Here is an 18,496-nt window from a genome sequence, read left to right as displayed (position 1 = left end):
GCGCAAGGTTGGTGATGCAATGGTACAAGAGGGGACAGATCCGCCACAGATCATGCATGATTTGTTCATTGTGTACTTTCCCCAATTTAGTTTAACTCTTGGGGGTAAGTAATCATAGGTAAAACATGAAAGAAAGAACCCAATGAAAAGAAAATCCTGACACTTCCAAATGCAAAGAGGAGAAAATTCCGAGATTTTAATGTAACATTAGAATGTAAATTATGGAACCAGACACATTCCACGGGTTACATTTTTGTCCTCCACAGAGTAGAAATCATATTGTTCATAGTATTCAATGATTTATATTTACTGCATTGAGGTTTATAAAATTATGTTTAAATTAATTTAGAATAAAATGAAAGGGATCATGTGACCTGTTCTGAAGTCTGCCTAACAACAGAGATGTGTGACGTAGCTGTTGAAGCTTAAAGGAAGACCTGGGTTGTTTGCTGGAAAGAATGTATAAGGTCTTCACACCTGGAGATAATGGTAGAAGCATCTGTGTTTACTGTGGTTAGTTTTCTATTCTCCAAAATCTCAGAAAGCGGTTGAGAATACCAGGTTGTAAACAGTTATGGTTTAAACTGTCCATTTACTTCTAAGCTAAAAGAGAGTTGGAGTCTCCAGGAGAGTTAAACAGCATTTCTACCTGGATACAAGGCACATGTGATTTGCATTACCATGGAGATAGGCTTTAAGAGGTGAAGAGTTTCTAAGATATCACTGAATCTCACTCAGCCAGAGTTAGTTTGCCTGGGTCCTGGAGAGAGAGCACCTAGAGTCAGAACGAATCAGTGGTTCACTGTGCAGGGATGCAGTTGGGGGCTCATGCTTAGATTGAAAAGATCAAATTCATCAGGATTTGAAATGAGACTGGTAGATTAGCCTAACTTTCATGATAATCTCCAGAATAAGTATTCACTGTAAAAGGAGGTTCTGGGATTAAAATTTATCTGGTTAGGAAAGGACAAGAACAGAAATAAATCCTTGGGAGCTAAGAAACACCTTGGATGGGGTCCAGGAGAATCAAATGATTATGTATGGACAGTGTAAATTATCCTCTGAAATGTATTTTTTTGTTGCATTAAAAGTAAAAGGGGAATATTCTGTTCTGTAGGTTAAAGTATAAGGTGCCAAAGTAAAGTATTTGGCCAATAATGTTTTCAATCTGTTTGTTACAGGAGAAGTAGACAACAGAAAGTTTGAATTTAAAAAAAAGTTTTTGATCTCATCCATTTTGGTAGGAATCACAGCAAAATGGACTATTACTTAAATGGTAAAAAATTGTAGCATGTTGCTGTGCAGAGGGACCTGGGTGTTCTTGAGCATCAATCGCAAAAAGTTGATTTGCAGGTGCAGCAAGTAATTAAGAAGGCAAATGGAATTTTGTCCTTCATTGCTAGTGCGATGGAGTTCAAAAGCAGGGAGGTTATGTAATCATATTTTTATTGTCACAAGTAGGCTTACATTAACACCGCAATGAAGTTACTGTGAAAAGCCCTTAGTCACCACATTCTGGCACCTGTTCGGGTACACAGAGGGAGAATTCAGAATTCTCAGCTGGTAAGGGAATTGAACCCACGCTGCTGGCCTTGTTCTGCATTACAAACCAGCTGCCCAGCCCACTGAGTCAAACCAGCCCATGTTGCAGCAGTATAGGGTGCTGGGGAGGCCACACCTGGAGTACTGTGTATAATTTTGGTCTCCTTACTTGAGAAAGGATGTACTGGCACTGGCAAATATGCAGAGGAGATTCACTCGGTTGATTCCGGAGTTGAGAGGATTAGCTTATGACAGAGACTAATTAGACCGGGACTGTATTCATTAGAATTTAAAAGAATGAGGGGGAATCTTATAGAAACATATAAAATTATGAAGGGAATAGATAAGATAGAAGCAGAGAGTTGTTTTCACTGGCAGGTGAAATTAGAACTAGGGGACAAAGCCTCAAAGTAAGGAGGAGCAGATTTAGCACTGAGTTGAGGAGAAACTTCTTCACCTAAAGGGTCATGAATCTGTGGAATTCCCTGCCCAGTGAAGCAGTTGAGGCCAACTCGTTAACTGTTTTTAATGCAAAGGTAGGTATATTTTTAACAGTAAAGGAATAAAAGGTTACGATGAGCAGGAGGGTAAGTGGAGCTGAGTCCACAAAAAGATCTGCCATGATCTCCATGAATGGCGGAGCAGGTTCGAGGGGCCAGATGGCCTACTCCTGCTCCTAGTTCTTATGTTCTTATGTACCAGGATCATAACACCTCTACATCGATGAGTAATATAGTGAAATAAAAATAAGTGTCAGAAGTAAATGGCAGTATCCACCAGCATGCTAGCCACTCTGGATTTAAATACTGGAGTCTAAAGGGTAGGGGCATTTAGTGGTCACGATAGAAATCGTGGCGTACAGAATTTTGCACACAGGACATACTGCATTGAGGCTAAATCTGAAGAAGGAACCAGCTTAAAAATTCTACAGCTTCCACAGCAGTATAAAAAAATTTCCTTGGGATGCGACAGCCCCTTCACTAGCAAGGCCGGGATCTATTGTTCATCCCCAGTTGTAAGAAAAAAGTCCCATACACTTGAACGCAGCCACTTCAGAAGGGAATGAAGAGTCGGTATATGTATGGGGCTGGAGCCACATATAGGCCAGGACAGCATGTCCTAAGACGCATCAGCGAATCAATTGGGAGTTGAAGACAAACCACTTTCACTGGTGCCAGCTTTTCACAAAAAATAAATCCGGATTTTTAAAATCAAATTATTAAACTCTCGTGAGGGAATTTGAACTTTTTTTTTCTGAATTAATACTTAACTCCTGTGCCTGCAGAGAGATGACATTTGAATACACTCATGAAGTCAACAGATTAGTTAAATAAATGCAATGCTGTATAATGGATAGAAGTAAACATCTGAACCTGCTGTTAAACTCTTTCTCTGTCTCGATTGGGCAATGATTAGCTTGTGGGTGATATTTCAATACAAGATGTCACTGAGGAGATTGATGAGTGGCGGACCTACATTTTGGGGCCCTGAAGCTTGAACTGTTATGGGGGCCCCTTGGCAACCAGCAACGAGGTCTGGGTAACCACTGTTATCTTCTTCAACGGGGTTGCTCCACGACAGATCACCACACATTTTTTTAAAATGTAACCACTACATCTGAGATTTTGATTAAAATTGCTGTATTGGATTATCTCACATGTCAAAGTCACTGGTGTGAATAAAACTTTCCTATGCCTTATTGTTTAAGAGTTATGGGGGGATGAAAATTAAAGAAATGTTATATACATGCATGATGCACCATAGAATGATGAAATAAAACATAGAAAAGACCACAGTCAATATAATCTTTTATTTTAGACACCTTTGAGAATACATACTACATGAAGCACATTTTACAAAATACTCTTTTTTCTGTTTTTTCTAGCAACATATTCACGTACAGTTTTTTCATATGAGAGCTTCCTTGCAATGTCATTTTCTAGAGGTAATAAGCATAAAGAATTTAAGCGTTCTTCAGTCATGGTAGACCGAAATTTGTTCTTTACAAAGGGTAGCTTTGAAAAATTCCTTTCTGCTTCACAGCTCGTGATAGACATTGTCAAGTGCAGCTTAAGCGCAGCAGTAATATTGGGGAACACTTCAATTAGGTGTTGCTCACAAATAAGCTGAAGAACTTTTGTGCATTGCCTTTTAGATGGCGTGTTTTCTTCTGTGTTCTGGGATTTCCTAAGGTGCAAATATTCTTTGAACTGATAACACTTGTTTACTAATTTGTGGTCAATATCATCTTTGTAATACGATATTATAAGTTTAATACAGTCCTCATCAATTTCAGAATTGTTCACCAATTCTGAGAAGAACGTGAACCTTTTTGCAATCTGCTCATATGGGTCAATCCTCACGCATAACTGGATTATCAAGCAGTCATAGAGTTGATATAGAACTTCTATCCTAAATTTGTCAGCTCCTCTCAAAGAAGCAATACCACTTGTTCCATCTGGAAATGTCCTTGTAACACTGCGTTTGGAAGCATCAGAATAACTTGAGGTGATATCTTCACACAGATCTTTTGCTTCTGATTCATAGTGTGCAATCCTATCGGCTGAGTTTTTCTCATCTGTTCTTCAAGTTGCTGATCCACAGTATTTTTATTTGACTTTCTTGTTATCCAACACAACATCGCCCTCTTATGTTCCATGCTGTCTTCATGATTCTCCAGAGTTCTGAGTACATTCATCCAGTCAGAAAACTCACCTGTTGTAAGTGATGTTTGGCATTTAGAAAAGAGTTTGCAAACAAAACAGTATATACAGCCTTTGCTCTTTGAGTAAACTAACCAGGATCTCATCACAGTCTGGCCATTTTTCAATCTTTTTTCAAAATATTTGTTTGAGAAACTTCTGTTTTGCTCCTTGTAAACCCTGCTTGATTCGGTATATACATCTGTTTTTTTATTTTGAAAAAAACCTATGTCTTGCATTAAACAATTCTGTATGAAATCATTATCAGTTGTTATGGGCCAGTTTTCAAGGTCACTGTATTCTTTGAAATTATTGAATTTGCTTCCTGTTTCATGTTTCTGCTCATTCTCTGCTTGTTCCGCGGTACTTTCATGTTGACCACTGTGATCGTCATCTGTATCAAAAGCGTCAACAGTGGGTTGAATATTGCTAGAAAGAGCTCCCACGGTTTGTGCACTATCACTGGCATCAATGGTGTTTGCTTGGCTTGTTTCAACTGTAGGTGTTGACAAACATGACATTGCAAAATAGTTTGTTAGTTTTTGACATTTAGAAATTTTGTCAGATCGCTTTTCATTGAGTTTGCGTTTTTGGTATCCACGCACGTACTTTTGTGAACTCATTGTTATTCCTCTAGGGTCTTGAACTCTGTTAAAAAGGGAAAAAAATTACATTAGCCACAGCAGAACAGCCAACTTACCGCGACACTCCACCTTTACAATAGCTGTGTTACTGACTCTCAAACTTTGGGATTGTTGAAATATAGACAACAAAAAATTAATCAATTTGAGTCGTGCGACTATTGTTGCATGTTTTGAAAGGAAAAAATTTTAGGTCTCCTTTCTGAGAAAGGTTTTTTTTTAAAAAAACTCAGAAAGTAAAGCTCCATTTTTAAAGATTTATAATAAATAAGCTAAATAGGCTAAACTAGGCTATGTTCAAGCTAGCCTACGCTAGGCTAGACTAAGTTAGGCAAGACTAGGCCACCAAAACTCATAGGCTAAGGTAATGTAACACAATTTTACCATTATTTGAACACTTTTCATAATAAACACCTGTAATTTAACACAAATTCACCCTTTTATTACTTTTTCATAAATATTTGTAATATAGTGTTAGCCTAGGCTATGCGGTCATAGCCTACCTTCCGTTCACCTCTTCATAAAAACAATAGGCTTAGGCTAATCTAACACTATTTTACCTTTATTACTTACCTTACTTTTCTAAATATAACATTTATTTTTGAGTAGGGGTAATTAAAATATTGTATCCCTATGAACACTTTATTGAATGAAATTCTTGTCTCGATCGCTATCACGAGTGCTATCACGTTGAAAATTCACGTTAGCATTGTGATTGCCTTTTCAATGGCTCCCCTTTTTTGTTACGACACGTCATCTACTGTTTGTATTTCTGTCATAAATGTTAATAGTGTTTTAAATTATTTATAATTATTTTATATTCAATATATTTAGAATGAAACATCCTTAATTTGAACGTTTTTTCGTTTACGGCTAGCCTACATGATACTTTAATAACCTTTTAATTTTTATTTTAACTATTATTTTGTATTGAATTACACTATATTATTAATATTATTATTATTTTTAAAACCCCTTCTCATACAGTAGACCCAACATTTTTAAGCAATGTGGACTAAAGTCGCTTCTGGGGCCCCTCTGGGATTAGGGGCCCTGAAGCTTAAGCTTCATTAGTTTCATAGTAGGTCCGCCCCTGCCTCCGGTGCAATAACTTTTTCAGCAGGTACATTAATAAACATTTCCATGACCACAAACGTTCTAGTCTGGCTCATCGATAAATGTGTTTTCTTCCAACTCCATTCTCCCCTTCTATCTAAGTCGGATCGTCTTTTCTGGGAGTCCATCTCCTTGGGGCAATTGTCTTCGCCTTGGGTTCACCCTCCTGTTGTGGGTCGGTACGGCTCGCCCTGCTTCTGGCTCCATTCCCCCCGCTTGTCCACCACCCTGTTTTCCCCTTTGTGTTCACGTTTGAAGACGTTTCACTTCGCCTGTCACGAATTATGTTCGCTTCCCAGCTGTCAAAACAGGGGGTGTCTCTTTCATTCCGCCTCCAAGTACCAAAGGGCTCTTTAACGCTCATGTTTGGACACAAGCAATTATCCCTAATTATTGTTTTTCTTTTCAGTTTGCCTGTCCTGTTGGAGGTCCAGCAGATGAACATGCTATAATCCGCCACAGTCCGCTGATCTCTGGAGGGTTTTGCTGGTAAACTTTGGCAAGAGGCTCCGTGGCTTTCATCTCAATGAGAATTGAGACGGTGCAGTGAATTGATTCAAACTCATTCGGATTGCTGAATTAACCTCTGTGTGCCGCTTTTAAATGGACTCAGCTAAGAGATTATACGTGTTGATGGCCGCGCTTTCAAACTAACTTCAGCTGTTAAAGCAAGGGACATTGCGTTGACCCCTTTTTGGGGTGAATTTTGTGCCACACGATTTTTAACACGGGGCAAGTATATATTGCGCTCAGCCTCCACCTCTAATATTAATATCTGACCTTAGAATCATCTCCATTGGCCTTTTTAATAAAAGATTCTTATAGTGCGGGTCATGTGAACAACCTTGTAGGTTTCTTTTTTTTTTGTTTGGCATTATGATAGCCGAAGCTTTTGAAATAAATGAAGCACCTAATTAATCTGGTGAACTGTTCTAATTGTACGGTGTTGGCCCATAATATGAGATGAATTTGTTCACTTTTTAAAAACACTTCCCCCAATCACCTGACCAGAAGAACCCGCAAGGAACAACCCTCTTCCAGTGTGTGAACTGCTTTTTTGGGGGGGTTCAAAGTTTTCAATATCTTCACATACAGCTCACGCGATATTCAGCACTCGCAGAATAGGACTGGAAAAGAAACGAGCTGCTTCTGAAAAGTTATCTTGCCGCCTCGTGCTGGAGCTGTTGTGCCGATGAGAAAGAGAGCACTCAGAGGACGGAATAAGCCGGGACACAGTCAGAATTCCCCCATTGTTGTGAACAGAAATAGTGGCGTCAACAAACAGGCCGCATCGAAAGTAACAAAACGGTGTTATTTAAATAACAGCAATTTCAAAATCCTTTAATCTCTTTCAAGAGAACATTTCCACTTGAATTTAAGGGGGAGAAATCATCATTGGGGTGATTACAAAAATGTTTAGCTTTTCTATTAATGAAAGAAAAGAATTCAGAGAGAGGGGATTAAAGACTGCATTTTGAATTATCGCATTTTAGATAAGGTGAAAACGATTGTGCAGAGTATATCGTTTTAATTGTGAGCGCGTATACTACAAGGTCCCCTTCGGATCTTGTTTTAGAGATTGGAGTTACCATTAATCTCAAGAGGATGAATGAGGGACAGGGTGTGTATTTTTCAATGTTAGAGGCTCGCTCGTGATAATAGAGGAACCCTCTGCTTAAATTACACTCTGTTCAAATAACACTGGCCATCGCCTGATACTAGATGTACATGGTGTGCTGAGAACTGAAAGTCTATGTGTTACATGTTAATCAACTAGATTTGACAATTATTTCACGTCCAGCTCTCAGTGGAGTTTTCATTTGGGCAGTAACTGATCCAGCTGAAATTGACCATTTGATTCTCTCTCTCACACACACATACACATCATGTTTCACTGAATTCTGCAAATGTAGTTTATGTTGATCAACATTTTCACTAGATCTTTCCACGGGGCTTATAAAAAGGCGCTGTCCGATTTTAAATGAACGAAATTAATGTAGTTTTAATTCTTGTGAGTTGCAACGTTTGGACGCCCGCAAACTTGGGTCCCAGCTATTTTGATCCAAACTTGGGTCCGAGCGTTGAAATGCAGAATCGAGGGATTCGGGTGACTTCAATTGCTAAGGTACCATTAATGCACATTTTAAATTAGATCAGGAAATTGAAGCTCATTTTTATAGCCCGTTAAACAATGATACTTGACGCTGTCTACTACATAAGAACAATGGTTCGTCGTTTTAAAGTACATTTTTATTAATTGAATTTTTCTTTTATCTGATCCATCGCTGATTTGTTTTTTAACCAGCTGAATTTACGGTGACTATTTTGCCTATTCTAACAGTGCAGTCAGATATGTCTTTCTTTGATTTCTATGTTCTTTTCCAATGTAACCTCGCCTTTTCTCGCTCCTTTAATGGACTGTTTCTTCGTCCCCGCCACTCACCATTTATGAATTTCGCCCCTCAACAAGTTGATCAAATGAAACAAAAATTAACCAAAAAATTCAAAAAGCAGTGGAACTTGACAGCAATTATTTTCGCTTGTTCCTTTTTAACCGCTTATCTAAAAGCATGCGCCCGATTTCGTTTGTTTAATCGTTTGCGCCTTAAAGCAAGTTTTATCAAACAATCTCTCTGTTGCTAAGAGAATTCCCCATCTCAGGAAGAACATGAAAAAATAAACGAATGAGACTTGACTTCTGCAAAAACTTCGATTTTAAAAAAAAGTGCCCTATCTTCCCAGGTTCCTTGTTTCAGGATTTCCATCCTCCATACCAAATCCTTCCTCCTGAACACCCAGTAACTAACACTTAGCAGGAGCTTCCTCCCTCTTATGAGTGAGATTAGGATGTAAGTGTTACGACAAATCAATGGCACATTCCTTCACTTGGATCTGTCAAACAATGCTATTTTACTGGATCCATTCTCCCAGGCAACACTGTGAATAGGCAAGATTTCTCCTTAACACTATTTTTAGGGCAGGCGCCGCACTCAGATATTTGTCACCATCAGGCTGGGTTTTCCTGCTGGAGAAGTGTGTGTTTTAACATTTATTTTAATGTGAACATCGGAATGTGTGGAGCCGGAGAGCGCAATCAACCGTCAATGTTACCACTGCATGACTGTAGAAGAATTCAATCACCCTGACGGTATACTTGTTACCCTCACCGGCGGCATGGTTCTCAATATTGCACTTCCACAAAGGAAACCAGAGTTACCAATTTGATGCTATGAGTATAAATAATACCGCAGTAATGACTGCTGTAACCCCAGGTCCAAATGGTAAAGTTGCGAATGAATAATACCTAATTTTCACATGACCTGGTATCTACTAAAACAATGCTGCAGTTCTAAATACTGACTGTGGTTAGTAAAATTAGGCTGTAGTTAAAAATGACAGTTTAGTTAAGATGACAATGTGACAAATGATACTGTAATTCCACATACTATAAATACTTGGGTTGATACCGTAGGACTGACATGGCAATACAGTTACAATCATTACCCACTGTTGTTAACAGTTATGAACGACACTGCAGTCAACTGTTGCTATTAATGATACTGCGGTTGCTAAACCATTACCATGGTTGCTAGAAATTATACAGCAGCCACTAGTGATGCTACATGTATAAATTAATTATACAGTGGTTACTAAAATTACGCTGCAGCTAAAAGATTATTGTTACCAAAATTATACTGCAGCTCTGAATGATACTATGGTTACCAGAAAATATGATGAAGTTATAAATATACTCCGGTTACTAATACTGTAGTGAGCACTATTCACTAAAATACATTCTTGAATATTGTATTAGAAATGATGCTGTCAATAATACTCCACTTATTGCAAATTATTCTGAGAAAATCAGGTTGCTGTTATAAATTAACAATTATAAATAATGCTGTTGGGATTATAAATAATACTGCAGTTATTATGTATTACTCTAGTGATTATAAGTAACATGTTTACTGTAAGTTCTGCCCCACTTATAAAACATAATAACATGACTATTAGAAATTATACTCCAAATGATTTATGAACAATTTATAAATGATACTCCAATTGCTATAGATAATATTGCAATTATTTAAATAATACCCCATTATTCCGTGCTAAATGCTACTTTGGTTGCTATTACTAAAAAATCTATATTCAAATTATTATAAATAATAGTTATTATAAACACTAGCAGTTTCCTATAATAAGGCCACCACTTTTATAAGTTATATGCAGTTATTACAAATATTGCATTTGTTATGATTGGTAATTCAATTACTAGTTAAATAATATTGTAATTGTTACAACCAATGGTGTGAAAATATTGCTATGGTTAAAATGGTGTGGCTAGAACTAATATCCCAGTTATTGATTGCATATATGATGCTGTACTACCCAAAATAATTGAATAAAATTTCTATTATCATAAGATGTTCAAATCACAATACTATTATTATGACTTGATGCCATTCAGAAAAAAATAACAATTTCCTCAGCTCATTACGTATTAATAAATATTTTCAATAAATTGGTGGCAGAATGGTTAGCACTGCTGCATCACAGTGCCAAGGACCTGGGTTCAATTCCAGCCTTGAGTGAATGTCTGTGTGAAGTTGTACGTTCTCCCACTGTCTATGTGGGTTTCCTCCAGGTGCTTCAGTTTCCTTGCACAGTCCAAAGGTGTATAGGTTAGCTGGAATGGGTATGCTAAATTGCCCCTGAGTGTCTAAAAAGGTTAGGTGGGGTTACTGGGTTATGAGAATAGGATGGGGACGTGGGCCTAGGTAGGTGCTTTTTCAGAGGGTGGTGCAGACTTGATGGGCTGAATGGCCTCTTTCTGTTCTGTAGGGATTCTATGATAACTTCAAGTACTCTATTTATTCCATGATTATTTGAACAAATCTTGGAATAGGCACATTACTAGCAAGGTCAGCAGTTATTACTCATTCCTAATTGTCCTTAAAAAGGTTGTGGCATGCTTTCTTCATGAATCCTGCAATCACAATAGCGAAGGTCCTCCCACAATGCTGCTAGGTAGGGAGTTTTGGAATTATGAAGTAAGGGCAAGATATACCCAAGATAGAGTCATATGTTATTTTGTGGGGAACTTGTAGGTAGTTATGTTCCCATGCATCTGTTGCCATTGTCCTTTTAGATGATGGAAGTCTCACATTTGTGAGATGCTTCCTAAGAAGCCTTGGAAATTACTATGGGAGATGTGCCATTCATCACATGATTCTCAGCCTCTGTCCTCTTCTAGTAGGCAGAACATTTATGTGGCTAGTCCAGTTGAGTTTCTATTCAATGGATGTTGATGGTGGGACACCTAGTGATGGCAGTACTATTGAGTGTCAAAGAGAGATAGTTAGTCGCTCTTGTTGGAGGTGGTCATTGTCTGATATATGTGTTTCATGAATGTTGCTCATCATTTATCGGCCTAGGCCTGGATCTTCTTGACGACTTGTTTATAATAATCTTTTTTACCGTCACAAGTAGGCTTACATTAACACTGCAATGAAGTTACTGTGAAAATCCACTAGTCGCCACAGTCCAGCGCCTGGTCGGGTACACAGTAGGAGAATTCAGAATGTCCAATTCAACTAACAAGCACGTCTTTCGGGACATGTGGGAGGAAACCGGAGCACCTTGAGGAAACCCATGCAGACACGGGAAGAACATGCAGACTCTGTACAGACAGTGACCCAAGCAGGGATCGAACCTAGGACCCTGTGAAGCAACAGTGCTAACCACTGGGCTACTGTGCCGCCTGTGTTTCACGTGGGCATTAAATGTTATTATCTGAGCAATCACGAATGGAGATGAACACTGTAAAATCATCAATGAATATCCCCTGTTCTACACTTATGATGGAAGATAGGTTATTTATGAGGCAGGTGAAGACAGTTGAACATATGACAATTTCCCTGACGAACTATTGCAGCAATGACCCTGAGCTGCGAAAATTGGTCTCCAATGATGACTAATCTTCCACTGAGCCAGGTATGAATCCAGCTAATTGACGGGTTTCCCCTTGATTCCCATTGACTTCAGTTTTGCTGGATCACTGTTTAAGAAGGGAGGGAGGCAGAAGATGGGAAATTATAGGCCGGTTAGCCTGACTTCGGTCATTGGTAAGATTTTAGAGTCGATTATTAAAGATGAGATCGTGGCGTACTTGGAAGTGCATGATGAAATAGGACTGAGTCAGCGTGGCTTTGTCAAGGGGAGGTCATGTCTGACAAATCTGTCAAAGTTCTTTGAGGAGGTAACAAGGAAGTTAGACAAAGGAGAACCAGTGGACATGATTTATTTAGATTTCCAGAAGACCTTTGACAAGGTGCCGCATAGGAGATCGTTAAATAAGTTAAGAGCCCATGGTGTTAAGGGTAAGATCCTGGCATGGAAAGGAGATTGGCTGACTGGCAGAAGGCAGAGAGTGGGGATAAAGGGGTCTTTTTCAGGTTGGCAGCCGGTGACTAGTGGTGTGCCTCAGGGGTCTGTGCTGGGACCACAACTTTTCACAATATACATTAATGATCTGGAAGAAGGAACTGAAGGCACTGTTGCTAAGTTTACAGATGATACAAAGATCTGTCGAGGGGCTGGTATTGAGGAAGCAGGGGGGCTGCAGAAGGATTTGGACAGGCTAGGAGAGTGGGCAATGAAGTGGCAGATGAAATACATTGTGGAAAAGTGTGAGGTTATGCACTTTGGATGGAGGAATTTAGGCATAAACAGTTTTCTAAATGGGGAAATGCTTAGGAAATCAGAAGCACACAGGGACTTGGGAGTCCTTGTTCACAATTCTCTTAAGGTTAATGTGCAGATTCAGTCAGCAGTTCGGAAGGCAAATGCAATGTTAGCATTCATGTCAAGAGGGCTAGAATACAGACCAGGGCAGTACTTCTCAGGCTGTATCCGGCTCTGGTCAGACCACATTTTCAGTATTGTGAGCAGTTTTGGGCCCCATATCTAAGGAAGGATGTGCTGGCCTTGGAAAGGGTCCAGAGGAGGTTCACAAGGGAATGAAGAGCTTGTCGTATGAGGAACGGTTGAAGACTCTGGGTCTGTACTCGTTGGAGTTTAGAAGGATGAGTGATCTTATTGAAATTTACAGGATACTGCAAGGCCTGGATAGAGTGGTGTGGAGAAGATGTTTCCACTTGTAGAAAAAACTACAACCAGAGGGCACAATCTCAGACTAAAGGGACAATTCTTTAAAACAGAGATGAGGAGGAATTTCTTCAGCCAGAGGGTGGTGAATCTGTGGAATTCTTTGCCACAGAAGGCTGTGGAGGCCAAATCACTGGGTGTCCTTAAGACAGATAAAGATAGGTTCTTGATTAATAAGGGGATCAGGGGTTATGGGGAGAAGGCATGAGAATGGGGATGAGAAAAATATCAGCCATAATTGAATGGCGGAGCAGGCTCAATGGGCCGAGTGGACTAATTCTGCTCCTGTGTCTTATGGGCTTATGGTCATCCTCAGCCAAATGTTGCCTTGCTATCCATTGGATACCCTAACCTCATCTCACAAAGTCAACTCTTGTGTTCATAGACCAAGACTGTAATGGGGTTGATGAGTAGGTCATTGGCAAATTAAATTTGCCCTATTTATACCATGACAATTTTCCACCTTTATGGGTAGATGCCGGTGTTGTAGCTTAACTGGAATGGCTTGGTTCATGGTGTAGCTTGTTCTCAAGCAAGGTCTTCAGCACCACAGCCAAGATGCTGTCAGGCCTCATTTTCTTTGTTGTGCCCAGTGCACTCAGTTATTTCTTGATCTGATGTGGGGTCAATCAAATTTTCTGAAGATTGGCACCTGTGGTGATGGTGACCTTGGGACGAGGAGGAGAAGACAGACTCCTGTGGGACCCACTGGTAATATTCTCTGGGGCTTGTATGACCTGTGTCCTATCAAAGTAAATTTTCAATTATGTACTCATTGTAAAATATTTCCAATAATTGTTGTTTTACTTCACGAACAGGATGTTGCTGTCAGTCCAAAAAGACATTCTGCGACCACATACCTGTCATGTATGAATTTTAATGTCTGTGTGATGCCAGGTACGGAAGTTATATGACCCAGTGATTGGCTAATCAAATCAAACAGAATGTTCCTTCAGTTGTTCATAATAGGCAGAGTACAAACTGCACCCAACCAACCCGTTCTTACAAAGCCCAAACAAAACGTCTACTCATAGTCATGTAGTAGAACAGAACATGAGTATAACTGAAAAAATACCTTTTGTCGAAGAGATTTAGGGCAGCACGGTAGCACAAGTGAATAGCACTATGGCTTCACAGTGCCAGGGTCCCAGGTTCGATTCCCTGCTGGGTCACTGTCTGTGTGGAGTCTGTACCTTCTCCCCGTGTTTGCGTGGGTTTCCTCCGGATGTTCCGGTTTCCTCCCACAGTCCAAAGACGTGCATGCTAAATTGCCCTTCGTGTCCAAAAAGGTTAGGAGGGGTTATTGGGTTACAGGGATAGGGTGGAAGTGAGGGCTTAAGTGGGTCAGTGCAGACTCGATGGGCCGAATGGCCTCCTTCTGCACTGTATATTCTCTGTTCTGTTCTATTTGTCTTTGCACTCACCAGACAATTGCAAAATACCAATGTCCGCGGAAACTACAACTTTATGTTGTATGAGAGGAGAGTCCCAATTGGTTGGCAAGTGGGCTCTGATTGTTAGAGACATTGCCATAGAAAATGCACCAGTTAATGGCGACTGACAGTTAACTGCCAAGCATTGTGTGAAAACTTAAACCAGGCAGCTTGACTCTGATTGATCAAGGCATTGCCCTGAGGCATCAACCACCTGTTTTATCACTTGTGAAAGGATCATGTACGAGAGGCATGGATTTCAGGTAATTGACAAAAAAGCGATGACGACATGAAGCAAAACCTTTGTAAGCAGCAAGTGGTTAGGATCTGGAATGTGCTGCCTGAAAGTGTGGTGGAGGCAGGTTCAATTGATGCATTCAAAAGGGTATTATATAATTATTTGAAAAGGAAGAATGCAGTGAAGGTTACAGTGAGAATGTGGGGAAATGCCACTTGGTGAATTTCTCATTCAGAGTGCCAGTGTAGACACAATGGGCCAAATGGTCTCCTGTGCTGGAATCATTCTATGATTCTAAGACGCAAGCTGGAATCTGGAAACTCTCCTGGAAACCTTCCTGGAAAAACAGCACAATGGCACCCGGATTCTATGATCTAATTACCTCCAGCTGGTTACCCTGGCAAGTACTAAATAAAGTTATGCTCCCTCACCAAAGAAAATAATTTTCAGCCACCTCCTTCTGTGTCTCTTTGCCATTCTCTGCTTTCCTCAATACTCCTTTTAATACTTCTTGCAGTTTGACCAAATGTTATTCTCCCTCGATCTGTTCCAGCAGTTAAAGTGAAACTTGTTCAGAGGTCTCACTGAAATCATTTCACTCCCAGCATCCACTTTGTATAATCTTTGACACAACCCTGCAACCTTTGACTACGCCTTACAATCTTCGACCTACATCGTAACCTTTAGGAGTTTCTCAGATCTCGCATGAGGCCAGAGATTTCAGAACATTTAACAAGTTTATGTGTGTTGCATTATTGTTCAAAGGTGCTTATCAAAAGTCCAAAAATCAATCCAAATATTATGTACGTGTGCCGTTTCACATGTTCAGTTTTACAATTCCTTTCTCCCTTTCTTTGAACATTGTTCAGCTGGGTTCCCTTTCTGTCCCAGTGTAAATTTAGGTTTGGAATTGAAGTGTTGGGAGGAGCTTTATTTAATTGAATTAAGGCAGAGCAATTTAAGGGTGTGAGGGAAGGCTGGTGGTGGGGGAGGGGCATGGTGTGAGGAAACTTTTAGTAGCGTAGATTTGCCTGGCCACAGGGAGGGGACAGCAGCACCAGGATAGTCACTGGGGAGTCTCCAGAGGAAACATTGGATACAGCAGGGAGGAACATAGTGGCAATGGGATGGTCAGTGGTTGTGAGGCAGCCACGGCTAGCAGCAGCAGGTCAAAACCTTATGCAAAATATTTAACAATTAAAATTCATCTGAACTAACGAGGAGAAGCAAAGTATGGAGATTGAACCTCTCGTTCTTTTGTCGTCTCCCATGCAATATGTCATTGCTGACTTGTAGACCATGGCATTGTTGGTATAAGTCTTTTTTTTTTTAATTTAGAGTGCCCAATTCATTTTTTCCAATTAAGGGGCAATTTTAGCATGGCCAATCCACCTAGCCTGCACATCTTTGGGTTGTGGGGGTGAAACCCATGCAAACATGGGGAGAATGTGCAAACTATACACGGACAGTGACCCAGGGCCAGGGTCGAACCCATGACCTTGGCTCCGTGAGGCAACAGGGCTAACCCACCATGCTGCCTTTTGGTACAAGTCTGAGAGGTTCCATTTCAGGTGAGAAAATTCCTGAGTGAAGTCACTACATAGTTTAAAATTTGAAAATTTAACTATCCATTTGCCTCAAATTCCATGGCTTCATATCACAGCTGCTCCATCCAGTAAGGAATGAATACAGAATCTCATACTCAGATGTTGGGATACGATGCAAATTCACTGAACTATGTGCACCCAGACTGACAGTGAAAAGGGGTAACATTTGGAAAACTGGTAAGTAAACCAGGGAGCAGCCCTTAAACTGGCCACAATTCGAGTATTGTGCAGTTCTGGTTTCCATACTATAAAAAGGACATAGAGGCACTGGAGAATGTACAAAACAATTTTTTTACAAGGATTCTGTGCGATCAGAAAAGATTACATTGATTAGGAAAGATTGAATGGGTTGAGGCTTTTTTTCCTTTAGCAAGAAGAAGACTTGGAAGAGACCTTTTAAAATTATGAATGGGGAAGATAGGCTAGTTTAGGAAAAAATGTTTCCACTTCTGGGAAAATCCAAAACTAGGAGCCATAAATACGTAATTACTAATGAATACTAATAAGGAGATTTTACTTCCTGCTCAGACAATGATTAGAATTTGAAACTTAGTACCACAGGAAGCGGTTGAACCAAGCCGCTTAAATGCTTTCAAAAGGCTTGTAAGAGAGAAGGGAATAGAAAGGTACATGAAAAGGCTGAAATGAGGTAAATGAAGTGGGAGGAGGCTCATGAGGTGTAAAAACACGAGCACAGAATAGCTGAACTGAGTGGCCCGTTTATGTCCTGCATATTTAAGGTAATTCTGTGCAACTATAATGTATCCAGTGTGTATCCAGTTGGCCAGGAGCTGAAACAATTTATTTGACCCTTGTCCTGTTCTCTCACCTTGGACTGGATTTTCAAAGGTCTGCAGAACCAGGTCCAATGTGGGAGGGAATTCAAAATTACAGACTTGGAGATCATCTTGACATCACATCTTTGGGACAGTTTTGTATTTTCAAAGAGGAGGGCAATTGAAAGGTGGTTGCCACCAATTAACAGCCCTGAAATTCCTTAAGGAGTTTGTTGAAGAGCCTATCCATTCGGCACTGCAGTTTTCAGTGTTTCTTCAGGCAAGCCTAAATAGTCTTGGGCGCATCTGTCAGGTTCGCCATGGAGCTCAAGTAGGTTTCTTTGTAGGTGTGGGGCCAACTAGAACCAGGGGTACAGGGCTCCATAAGTGGAACTTATCGAAGAGGTGGGATACACTGCATTTAATACTGGCAGGGAGGGTCCAAGTGGTGAAAATGAATATTCTGCCAAGATTCTTGTTTAACTTTCAGCTCTCTAGATCTTTATACCGAAGGCCTTTTTTCGGAAAGTAGACACGATCATTTCTGAATTTGTATGGGCGGGGAAGGTGCCGAGGGTGGGGAGGACCCTGCTACAGAGGCAGGGGCAGCAGGGGGCGGTTGGTGTTGCCGAACTTGCTTCATTATTATTGGGCGCCGAATGTGGACAAGGTGCGGCGGTGATGGGAAGGAGAAGGGTAGAGTGGGTTAGGATGGAGGAGGAATCTTTTAAGGGGTCTAGTTTGAGGGCTATGGTGACCAATGGCTCTGAGAAAGTATTCAAGGAGCCCGGTGGTGCAGTCCACAGTGAAGATATGGAATCAGTTGAGGAGGCATTTTAGGGTAGAAGGGATGTCGGTGCTATCGCCGCTGTGCGAGAATCATGGGTTTGAGCCAGGGGGATGGCGAGTGTATACAGGAGGTAGAGGGAAGTGGAGCTGGTCAAGGTGAGGGATCTGTATTTGGAGGAAGGGTTTGCCAGTCTGGAGGAGCTAAGGGAGAGGCTAGAGCTGCCGAGGGGGAGTGAGTTCAGGTATCTGCAGGTTAGGGACTTTGCGCAAGGTCTGGAGGGGGTTCCCTAGGTTGCCGGGATTCACCCAGCTGGAGCGACTGCTGCTTCTGGATGTGGAAGGGGAGGGAAGAATTGGGGGTATATACAAGTGGCTGGGGGAGCAGGGAGGTGAGCGGATGGTGAAGGTCAAGGAGAAATGGGAAGCGGAGTTGAAAGGGGCGATCAATTGGGGAGTATGGAGTGAGGCACTGCGAAGGGTAA

The sequence above is a fragment of the Scyliorhinus torazame genome, chromosome 9 (assembly GCF_047496885.1).
Source record: "Scyliorhinus torazame isolate Kashiwa2021f chromosome 9, sScyTor2.1, whole genome shotgun sequence".
NCBI classification, from domain to species: domain Eukaryota; kingdom Metazoa; phylum Chordata; class Chondrichthyes; order Carcharhiniformes; family Scyliorhinidae; genus Scyliorhinus; species Scyliorhinus torazame.
Note: the sequence above shows the minus strand (reverse complement) of the source record.